This window comes from Thunnus maccoyii, chromosome 8, assembly GCF_910596095.1.
Source record: "Thunnus maccoyii chromosome 8, fThuMac1.1, whole genome shotgun sequence".
Classification (NCBI taxonomy): Eukaryota; Metazoa; Chordata; class Actinopteri; order Scombriformes; family Scombridae; genus Thunnus; species Thunnus maccoyii.
In genome coordinates this window covers 4,042,383-4,054,304 of record NC_056540.1, presented here as the reverse complement: position 1 = coordinate 4,054,304, position 11,922 = coordinate 4,042,383, and the positions used below count along the sequence as shown (strand labels likewise).

Here is an 11,922-nt window from a genome sequence, read left to right as displayed (position 1 = left end):
CTCTAACTCTCTCAAACTTATTTCCCAAAATGTGGAACTATTGCTTTAATACACATATAAGCAGGAATGACATGAGTCTACAGAGGGCATGTTCAGTGGACTGCATTTCTACCGCACTATAACCAGATAGCAATGAAATACTAGACTTTATTTTCAGTGTAACAGAATGAAAGTTGTCATGTGTTCAAAGGAATTTTTTGTGAGTGTGTCTCTCTCTCTCTCTCTCTCTCTCTCTCTCTCTCTCTCTCTCTCTCTCCAAAGGCATTTTTCTAAATTACAGCACTTTGTTGTGTCATCTATCCTGCCTTCACTTAAGCCACATTGCATTAGAGAAATCAACATTAAATGCTGAAAACTGCATGATAGTATATTAACATAAGTCAGCTATCAAAACTTTTACTCACACACAACCGCAGATAAAAAAAACTCCTGACCTGACTGGACCTAAAACAAGAAATCAAAGAAGAAGACTGTTGGTTTCAGCTCCACAAAGTAACTGAGGAGTCAATTATTAAAGTAAGATTAAGTTTATAGACTGTGTTTTAACAGATGAGAAAGGTCTACAATGTATGGATCAGTAGTGAAAGTAGTGATCTAGTAGTGCTAGTCTGTCCATTAGAAGGTAAGTTTTCATTGTCGCATCTCTTCCTGCTGGTGTAGTTGCCTGTAACTACATGTTTATTTGTGATCTGATGCAAAGCAGCATCAGAAAGGCTCCAGTAAAGACCAACCACTAAGAGTGACTCAGGATCTAAATTACAGAGGTGCACATGAGTGGGAGGAAACAGAGTACAAATAGAAAACCCAGACTTTTAGTTTCATAGGGATCCGAGTATGATGAATAAAGCGTGACTCCTGAAAAGGCTGTGAGTGGCAGCTGAGACGTCTCGGCTTTCTTCTGTACAGCATGTTTGAATGCTCGTTGACTCTTGACTTCATTATTCATTTTCCTTTTGATTATGTTAAAAAGGGATTAATCAAATACCTTCTATGGCTGATCATTTGCAAGCTCTGAAAATCAAAGCCCATAGATGAGAAGTCATTATATTTATTTCACTTAATTACTGATATTACATCAGTAATGAGTAAATGCATCCCTTGTTCACACATACAGAGTCCTGAAGCTTGTTGGACTCTTGTTGGACATTTATTGTCTCTTGTTGCCAGTATAGAAAGTCATAGTCATGAAGTCATGTTTCTGTAACTCAATGCAATCTCTCATTCAGCATTTCTTTTATGGGACAGAATGAAGCATGTTCCTGGGGTTTAACCTCCCATATAGACAGCTCTGTTCCATTGCAACAGCTGCAATGAGAAGTTAAAACCTTTGTGGTTTAAGGAAATTATATAATTTATTTTTAACATACAAAAAACTACAGTTCCCATTGAAATTTAGGGTACTGGTTTCAAGCATATTCATAAAATCAGTGTTTTTTCTTTTTTATTCACTGTCATTGTCTAAACTAATGGATTGAACAACAGATCATTCTGTTGAGAAAAGGCTGGATTTTAGTTATTTACATTATTACAAATGTCAGTGGGAGGTTTTCTTACTTGTGGAACAGAACTCGGAAGTTCTGGTTTCACTTCAGTTCTCTGTACTGGCGCACAAAGAAGTTTACAATTTACAATTTGATTTAGCAGACACTTTTATCCAAAGCGATGTACATTTGAGAGCTGATACAACACAAACAAGAAGTAGTTCATTTCCTGTTTTTCTTATTCAAGTCCTGGTCGCTCTTTTTCTCATGAAAATTCAAATATAATATGAACATGTACATACTCACACACACAACATATATACATAAAAACAAGCATAAAAAGCAGACACCATTTAGTAAAAACAATAACTTATTGATGCCAAAATCCGACACACATCCATTGCTTGTGTAATAAATAGAATCATAATGAAACCATTTCTTCATTCACAGTTAGCTCATTAAAGTGAGATGGTTTGTGTTGCTTCTATATTGAATGGGGAAGCTGCTGATCACAACACTCATTTTATGCTGTTGAGCAGAGAACAGCTGTGCTTTCTTTTGAAGTTCAACCTCTCTCTACTTCTACACGACCTGCTGCGACGACATTTGAGCTCTGAATCAGGTAGGTGGGGGGGGGTGTTCAATTCACAATGAATGGCAGCCTTCCACTCCTCTAAAGTTAAAGTCGGTATGTGTGTTTGTGTGTGAGTTCCTGCTGTGGCACCATGGGTCATCCCAGTCTGTGGTTTATGATATGTCACACATGGTGCAGTCCCTGTCTCTATTCTGTTCTTGAAGACCAAGCAGGAGGCCCAACAGTGGACTTGTGGGGAAATTAGTTTTCTAACTCTGCACTACAGTTCAACAATAAATTCACAAATAACTGGCAAGAGGACCACACATAGCAGAAAACCAGCAGCACACATCATAAAACCACAGCTGTGCAGCAAAACCAGACCACAATGAGATATTGGCATGTTTTAGAACCGACCAATGACCAGTCAGTTGACCAATGCCAACCAATCAGAATGCAAGCTCTGAAAAAACACAGCTTCTACCTAACTCCCATGATTTCTTTTAATTATCTGGTTTCCCTACAGTTTGACCACATTTCGCATAACCCCCGTTACCTCCTGACCCCCCCCCCCCCCCACTCCAACCCCACCCTCCCCACTCAGTCTGTTCAGTTTCCTTCAGCCTTCCACCCTCCCTCCAACAGCTGCTGTTCTCTGAATTCTCTATCTCCATTTGCAGTTAAAGAACAGTTTCCTCTTTCTGTTGTGTGCCATAAATAAACCTGCCTCTGTACGCCTCCATCGCCTCCGTCTGCTCTGTGAGAACTCTCCCTCCGGTGCTGCTAAACCTTATGTTTATATATTTATTTCTAACAATGTTCAAGGATCATTCTGGTGCTTTTGCTTTAGCCCGTTCATTTAATGTGAACATCTGCTGCAGGCTCTTTGTGTTTGCGTGTGTTTGTTTTATTTCCCAGTTGTGGTCACTGACATGCAAATATTAATCATTATATTTAAGTCAATTTGGTGAAGGGTTGTAACATTTGTAATAATCTTTGACCTTGTTAAGTGTTGAGCTTGAACTGCTGTAACTTTATTAGATGCTTACTTACTGTGTTGAGAGATTTCTGTAGTAAATAATTAGCTAGTACGAGCAACTAGCTAACATCATCAGGGTCACTTTTCTGATAAAAACTGTCATCTACACCCATAATTGGTAGGTATGATAAATGCCACACTGACAGCAGGAAATTGATCATTAAAACCAGCAGCTTTGTGAGTGTGTTTCCATGCCTTCCTCAATTTCTTTAAAGTGCTTTTTTTTGGTTCATGTGATGCAAGTTTGTGTTGTTTTTCATTCTTTTTTTGTTTGCATGTCCCTGCTGTGCCTCGGCGTGTGTCCCCGAAGTTGAATGTGCACGCACTTTAGAGATGTTTTCTCTTTGTTTTTTTTCCATGAAAGCTGAAGTATGTTCCCATATTATTCACTCCTCCGGTTTGTTAGTGCCATGTTCAGGTTTAAAAGCACTTTAAAGTGTGCGTGTGTGACAAGCACACACCTGAGATAGTGTAAAATACTACAGAGCAACAGAATGATGAAATAAGAGAAAAAAATATCCAGTTTAGAAAAGATCTTTATATAAAAACAGCAAGATGCATTTAATGCTTACATCCACATATAATTCTTTTTTTGAGCAAATTACAGAGATTCAGCTAGCTCTACCTTTAAACATAATCTCCTACTAATTACTGTATCTATGTTGATGCATCCCAACTTCACAGTTTTAGTTTTGCAACCAAACTTTCTATTTCTATTTGGCACAGAGTAGCATGGCTACAAAATAAGTTAAGTGAAACAATGCAGAACACTTCACAGAGTTTGTACCTAATGAAAATGTAAAGATATCTATGTAAGACAAGCCGAGGAGAGACTTGTATGTGATGCGGCTGCATGCAGTGGGTAAAGGGACACTGCTGGAATGTAGTTTCCTGCCTGGAGGTCATTCATTGCACGTTTTAGTTAGAAAGACTTTCTGAAGATAAGAAAACAACAACAACAAAAAATAGGCCAAAATATCATATTTGTATGGTCACATCAAAAAGCAATAGCAAGTAAAATGCAGTTAAATTTAGTAAAAAAAAATATATATATAATATGATATGACATATGTAAGTCTTTCAAATTCTGTATTACCTTCTCAAATACTGTCAGCTCTGTCCACTGGTCTGGTGATTTCCAGCGCTTGCAGCTGTATAACAGCTCCATTACAGTCATTGGTCTTCTTTTATTCTGTTTTTCATTCATACATTTACAAACTCTCCAGGCAGTTGTCAAATCACAGATAGATTTTCTCTGATTGTTAGCATTGTTCTTTCTTTCTTTCAGACCTGTCATTGCCTGTCTTTGATAAATGATTTCTGTGGTAAAGACGTTGAGAGATGCTTACCTGTTGTGTGCCCTTTTTAAGAATTTCTTTTCTGTGGTTGTAAACCGTAAGGCATCAGATGACCCAACGACTGGGTTATCTGGACACTTGAAGACACTTGTGTTTAGCTTTAGCAGACAGACTGCAGAGGGACAGACTGAAACATGCTGGCCTTAGCGACGTTAAGGCTGCAAACAACCCATAATTCAACACTCCCTTAAAGCAGCAGGCTTGAAGGGAGTTTTTGTAAATATGTAACCATAATTCCTAAATTCCCCATATTGTCTTATATTTAGGCCAATTGACAAGGAGCCAGTTTGGAATTGAATATAATTCATCAATATTAATCAATATTTTAAGGGGAGCATGTAACAGTGTTGTGAGTCCTTGAGAGATAGAAATTGCAGTTTGACTTTTTGATTGTAGACAAGAGAGATGTGTGTGTGTGTGTGTGTGTGTGTGTGTGTGTGTGTGTGTGTTGCGCACTAATATAGAAACAATACACCAACACAAACATTTAGCACTGCTCCATTTACTACCGTTACTGTTTTCAAGCCCACATTTCTACCCTGAAATATTGACCTCTAAATTTAGAGCTACAGCAGAATGAATCAACCGGTGTATTCTATTATTAATGTGACTCAACTTTCCAACAATCTAGAAAATGTGCATGCATATAAATATCTGTGACAAAACACAAACTGCAAGCAGAAATGATGTGGAAAGATATTTTTCTTTCCCTGCCAGACTCAACCTCCATTTCTCTGCTCTCCTCTTTACTTCCCTCCCCTTCCCCCCCCCTCACACAGCACATGCTATGTAGAGCTGGTAATAACATTCCTGTCATCCTTGTGCCGTAATTAAGATAAATTGCATCCATATTGTGTGTGTATGTGCCATTACCCATATTCAAGTATTGCCTTTCTTTACCCTTATCTGTTTGTTTTGTGTCCGTGTATTTGAACATGAAATGAAGTCATTCAGCTCTTATTTAAATCTTAATTAGATTGTCTTAAGGCACTAAACCAGTAAATGGAGTTTAATTAGGTTTCGTCTGTACTTTACCGAATAAAAACATGTTAGACTTGGGCAAATCATTTAACTCTCTTATACGGAATAGAAGATTATAGTCTCAATATATTCTGATAGGCATCGTTCTTTGATTGACACACACACATACGCACACACAGACACACACATTTCCGTCATTTACTAAATCTCCAGACAGGCAATAAGTGAATTAACTGCACAGGCAGACATAAAAGACAGCCTTCAATAGTGCATTTAGGGACACAGTATTGAATATTTGTGGACAGAATATTTAATTTTCAAATTCCTAATCCTCAATTTTGAGAACTAGATGTGGTTTTTGTAATACCCCAGAGTTTGAAGCTGCAGAAGGCAGCTTTGCACACAGCCAGAGAACAGTTGCAGTTAAAGATATGAATATTACATTTCTGAATGCTGGAGAAACTTCATTACCCGGAAAATGTAGCATAGCATCTGTAAACATCACAGTCGTTGAACTTAAAAGTTTCCTAAAGCTTTTTTCCCCCCCTGATGTCTGCAATTGAAAGTTGTCTCGCTGTAATAAACAAACCTTGTCTCACTCTGTCACATGTACGCCAGCCTGCAGCAGCACAGTCACATGAGTATCCAACGGACCGCTAACACTGTGTCACAGCAGATTAAAACATTAACTGGGAACATTGTACCTGCTGGACATAGCAAGTCACACACTGTACAAACATGCATGTAGGGAACAGCGTGTGTCACTAAGTGCAGACAGCAGCGTGTTAGCTGGATATGAACAAGACCGCCTAATCATGCACTCTTACCATAAAGTTGAATTGGTTTTTAATATAAACTGACTTTTTCCCATTTTCAAAAGAGGATAAAACTATTTTCCGACATATTTGTGGAAGCGGTGTCTAAGCTTTGAGCCTCTGAGCGAGTGTTTCCCATGAAATTGGCCAAGTGACCGCTGAGAGCCGACACTGTCAACTTCCCTGCTGCTGTGTTTTCTTTTCTGCCTTTGTCAGCAAATCCACATAGTGTTACTTAAAGGATCATCATGTGCAGTTTGGTGCCAGGAAACAACAGGAACCAGGACCACCTGCTGTTTATTAGCTGCTGTTTCCTCACACACCAAACTGCTCCTGACGATGGTTAAAGTAAAACTGAAAGCTTAGGATGGAACAATGCCTTTATTGATTTATTTTTGGAGCCACCTCACTCTTATGTGTTGAGTATTAGTGGATCTCCTGGTTTCTGTAAATGTAAGTCATTAATGATTTAAGCTGTCTGTCCCTTTACAACAACTGGGTGGACCAATCATGTTTTTTGGCCCTGATTGCAATGCCAAGTTCTTTATATGGTATCTGCTGATACAAATCTGATCCAATACTGATATTTACCTAAATACTGATTAAATATGTATCTGACACATTTATGTAATAGCTGTAAACTACTTACTTTGGTACACCTTATTTTTTACAACCTACTCGGTCCAAAAACTGAAGGTCCTGGTTCAAAAGTATGAAGTTGATCATCTTGCATTGATCTGATATGAATGACACTAACTGGGAAAATGCGACTCCTGAAATTGACTTGACTGCCATGTCTTGATCAAGTAGAGCATTTTACTAGAGAAGATGTGTCACTCTGTTGAAGTTGTTGGAACAACATAAATACTGAACAGAGATGTTACAGAGAGGTGGTTCTTTCCTCACCAATCATCTTTGGCTGAGTACAACAGCTTGCAGAGAGCACACAAACTCGACAACGGCCAAGTTTGCAAACTGAGATTTCACTCATATACAGTATGCAGAGAAAGGCTGCACTGTAGAGTCAGACTCAGGTTAACAAAACACATGAAAGTACAAGAAAGCACCTGTATTTGATCAGGTTAATTTTAGCCGACACCATTGACCAAGACATGCTCGGATCGACCCTGATACCGATCCTTAGGACTGGCTTAAGACATCCCTTGTAGCTTGTTAGTGTAAACTCTAATTCACCACCTGTTAAAATGTTGTAAGCATCCTAAAGCCTCATAATATCATATAGTAATAAATAATAATACATTTAATTTGTTCCATACTTTTCATTCATAGTGAAGTTCAAAGTGCTACAGTATTTATAACATAGAAAACACAACATAAAGAAAATAGTTATAAGAGTTAAGATGAAAAAGCCTTCCTGAATAGAAAGGTTTTTTGGCCTTTAAAAGAGTCTAGGGTCTGTACTGCCCTCAGATGGTTAGGAAGGCTGTTCCACAAGTGTGGTGCAGCAAAGCAGAAGGTTTTATCCCCCATGGTGCGGAGCTTAGTGCTGGGGGCCTTGAGGATCAAGCTGTAGGCAGATCTGAGGGTGCAGGTGGAGGTCTGAGGTATGATTAGTTCCTTTAGGTAGGGAGGTGCATGTCCGTTTATGGATTTGTATGAGTAGCAGGACTTTGTAGTCAATACTGAAGGAGAGCCAGTGCAATGAAACCAGAGTTGATGTTATGTGTTTGTGTTTTTGCACTCTTATCAGGACTCTGGCAGCACTGTTCTGAATGGACTGGAGCTCCTGGATGCTCCTGCCAGTGATCCCTGTTAAGAGCTAATTGCAGTAGTCCAGTCTTGAGGAGATAAAGGCATGGACAAGTTTCTCTGCATCTGACAGGGTTAGAGAGGGGCGGAGATATTTTGAGATGGTAGAAAGAGGTTATGCATAGATGATGTGGTCATCAAAAGTCAGCTGAGGGCCAAACCTAACACTCAGATTAGTGACTGAGGAGGAAAGAATCAGGGGATCATCATCAGCTACCATCAGCAGTCGTTTGTTCCAGGACACATACAGCTGTTTTTATTATCCACAGGTCATGAGTGAACCAGAGAGCAGAGTGTGAAAAATTGACCTCACACGTCTTGAAAGGGGCATGCAGATCAAAGATACTGCTCAGGCTGGCTGGGTCAATGCTTTTCCAGTTCCGAAAAAGCATTTGACGCTTAGGTTTAGTAGGGGTGCATGGAATGTCAACCACCTTATGGTCGGAGACTAGGGGTGTGCCCGAATACAAAAACTTAATTCAGCAAAGCACAAATAGTAGATATTTTACGAATATTTGTTTCATACAAATATTTTAAAAATACATTGCTATGTTACCTCTATCAGCAGGTCTTAATGAGGGGAGTCACATCCACCTGCTACAGGATGCATATCTCCTAATTTGGACATCACTCCCAGAGTTGAGGGTGTCCCTAGAGATAAAGCTGAGCTACTGACACACGCTTCATGAACACTTATTGTAACACTTTGATTTTCTAAAATTAAAAACGTAATAAAAACAGAAACAGAATTTTTAAGCCTCTTTCCATTTTTATTCGAATACAAATACAAATAATTTTGCTGCCTCAACAAATACAGATACAAATACAAATACTGGGCCCTCTGCACATCCCTATCGGAGACACCCAGATCTGTAAGTTATTGATGGGGGCAAGGTCAGTGATGACCAGGTCAGGTGTGTACCCTCTGGTGTAAGAAGGGACATCAACATGCTGCTTCAAGCAAAGACACTCAATCAGACTCAAGAACTCCACTGCAAAATGACAGGAGGGGTTGTCAACATGTAGATTGATATTACCAACAATGACAATGTTGGCTGACATGGAGCAGAGTGAGAGGAGGAGGTTGTGTATCTCAGGGAGGAAAGATGACCTTGGTTTGAGGGGACAGTAGATGAGAAGTACTGTCATGGAGTATGGAGGTTTACATAATATAATTACATAAAAACCCCTTGTTGGGTGTAATTAGGAAGCTGTGTAAATTCTGTAACTGTGGTGGTGTAGGACATAATTAAAGCAGTTGCATCGTTTGGGCAGAATGGCAGCATTGGCAACAGTCACAGTCACACAGTGGAGATCATTACAGCAAATGAGGGGAACTCCAATTGAAGAAAAAACCCAGCCACTAGAGTCCATCAGTGACAGCGCAGCTCTGGGTGATTTCTGGACTGATAGAGAGTGCAGGGAAGCTGGATGGGGCTTTGTGGCACACCTGAGTTAGCAGGCTGGAGGAAGAGACAGCTGAAGAAAAGGGATCCCAGTAGAGCAGGTAGGAAGCACTTTACGCTGAATAATCCAAAAATCCACAAATCCCAGTAGAGAAGGTAGGCAGTTCTTCTTCTACAACTACTTTAATTAATCCATAGTCCACCGGTTTGATAGAACATATTACAACTCAGGGAGCGATCAAAACATGCAGACAGAAAACAGAAAAACTGCAGGAAGGCCATGTTAATCACAAGAGCATTGAAGTTCACAGATAATTAGCTATTTAGCAGGTATTGCCACCCTGCAATACCTTTGACCTGTAAGCTTTAGCTTTAAATCTTATTTGCATCATTTCACAACACCAGTTTAGCATAAACATCATGTATGCTGCCATGAAATACCTATTTAAGAATCTCATTTCCATATGAGTCAGGTGAAGACATTCAAAAGTCAGTTAGTTAACTAAAGTCAACAGAATCTGTCAGCAGAAGTAATCATTTAAGCTGACAGAGACATCAGTCAGCAACTAAGAATGAGAAACTTACTTTTGTCTACTTCTGTCTCAAATCAAGGACCCATTGTTTCAAAAATTTCACAATTACACAAATTCCGAGTGTTAAAACCTTTGACTGTTATCATTGTAAACTGAATACTTGCAGTGCTGGATTGTAAATCTTGACAAGCAACAGTGAGTAGGGAGTGCGGGCTTTGCAAAGAGTCAACTAAAGTGATAAAACAAACAGAAAGTACCAGCGTTGTCAGTGATACCAGCAAGATTCTACTGGAGAACACCAATAATCAAGCTGCTGTTACAGCAGAAAAAATAATGACATTTAAATAATAAACTCTAATAACCCTTTTTGGTAATTACAGTTTGGAGTGAATATGTACACAAGTCAAATCAAACACCATGGATACATATATTGAGATTTCTTATTAATTAATTAATTTTCATTGAATTTGGACTTTAGACAAATAAGTTGGTATTTTAAAATGTAATGGTTTGGTTTGTGGAAACTGGCTTTTGTCCCCAAACAGTAAACACTAATAATAGTGGGCTGTTGTAGTGGGAGTTCTATGAATACAAGACACTGGCAAATAGTTCCTTTGAGTCATATTTTCTTATTAGTAAACAGGGTCCAAAATTGACACACACCATTCGCCAAATGGGGTAAATTTAGTCTTTAGTAAGTAAATCATGGAGACCACCTGCCACTCTGGTCATTAGGAAAACATGAATTTCCTAAATGTGCTGGAGAAAGCTGCTGGTTTGCTGTCACTTCAGTTTGCTAGATCTGCCGTGCTGCGTGTGTCGTGCATAGTACATAACTGCATCATTGCATCATCAAACCACGCAATTTTTGGTTACAGTACATGAGATACTTGTTGCTGTCATCCAGGCACTAAGCATTTATAATAGCAGTGGTGTGGTCAGAAGCCAAGTCAGGCAGGTCATTATAAAGAAATAATGTATAAAGTAGGATAACATATCATTTTACCATTTCACATGATCAAAACAGTTAACAGTTAAATTCATATTTTCAATTCGTGTTTCATGTCATTCATGTTTCATAGTGGTGCAATACTACAAACCACATTACATTCAATTAGAAAACTCTAGGATGGCATTTAGACAGCATATTTATTCAAAAAGAATCAATGCACATATACTGTAGATACATGACTTACACATATTTCTTTATGTATATCCTCTAACATTTTTGCTCATATCAAAAAGTATCACTGCAGGTATCAAATACATGACTTACTCGTTTTCTATATGCATGAATGAATTCTTACAAGTGGCAAGCAGACAGCTTCTGCACAGGCTCATTCTTAAATCACACACAGTCCACTGGTGACTGAACCACTTATGAATGCAAAACTGGGGAAAATCCACCTTATTCAAAGCCTCGGCAGGCTTCCATAAGTCATGGAAGTTACATGTTTCACTCACCAATTGTTGTCCCTGCTCAGCCTGTAGTTTAGTGTAGTCCATGTGTGTATTCCACCATCCTCCATACACCAAAATTATCCCAACAGGTTTACAAGCTTTGTACGTATCATGGTCCCTTTTTAAAACTTCATCCTCCTCTCCTTCATTGTGGCAAACCTGCCCATCACTTTGTTTTTGTCACTGTACTGCTCAACACAGCAGAGTGAGGTTGGATAGTCTGGTCATTAGCCACCGTCAGGCTAGTAGTGTATGGACACAGTGGTAGATACAGTGTGTTGGCTGTAGCTGAACATGTGGAGGCAAATGCTATTTCCTATACTTTTTTAGATCAGATTGAGGGCTTCACTGAATGAATTGGAATGATGTCAGCCCTGACTGACAGAGAAATTAATAAGGCTGCATTCACAATCCCAAATACTGCTGCTCTGTAATAGTGTTCATTCACTGATATAGGCTTTAACCCACCCCCTGACTTCTGATGGATGAAGTTGACAGATTTAT

General features: G+C 39.0%; 1 long non-coding RNA gene across 1 annotated transcript; it reads right to left on the bottom strand.

Moving 5' to 3' along the window:
• Positions 1–3,612: 3,612 nt before the first annotated feature.
• On the bottom strand, positions 3,613–4,692 carry LOC121902373. The gene is made up of 3 exons (XR_006097525.1): positions 4,444–4,692; positions 4,191–4,286; positions 3,613–4,029 (listed from the first exon to the last, which is right to left on the bottom strand). It is a non-coding gene; the product is annotated as an uncharacterized LOC121902373 (long non-coding RNA).
• Between the last annotated feature and the right edge of the window lie 7,230 nt (positions 4,693–11,922).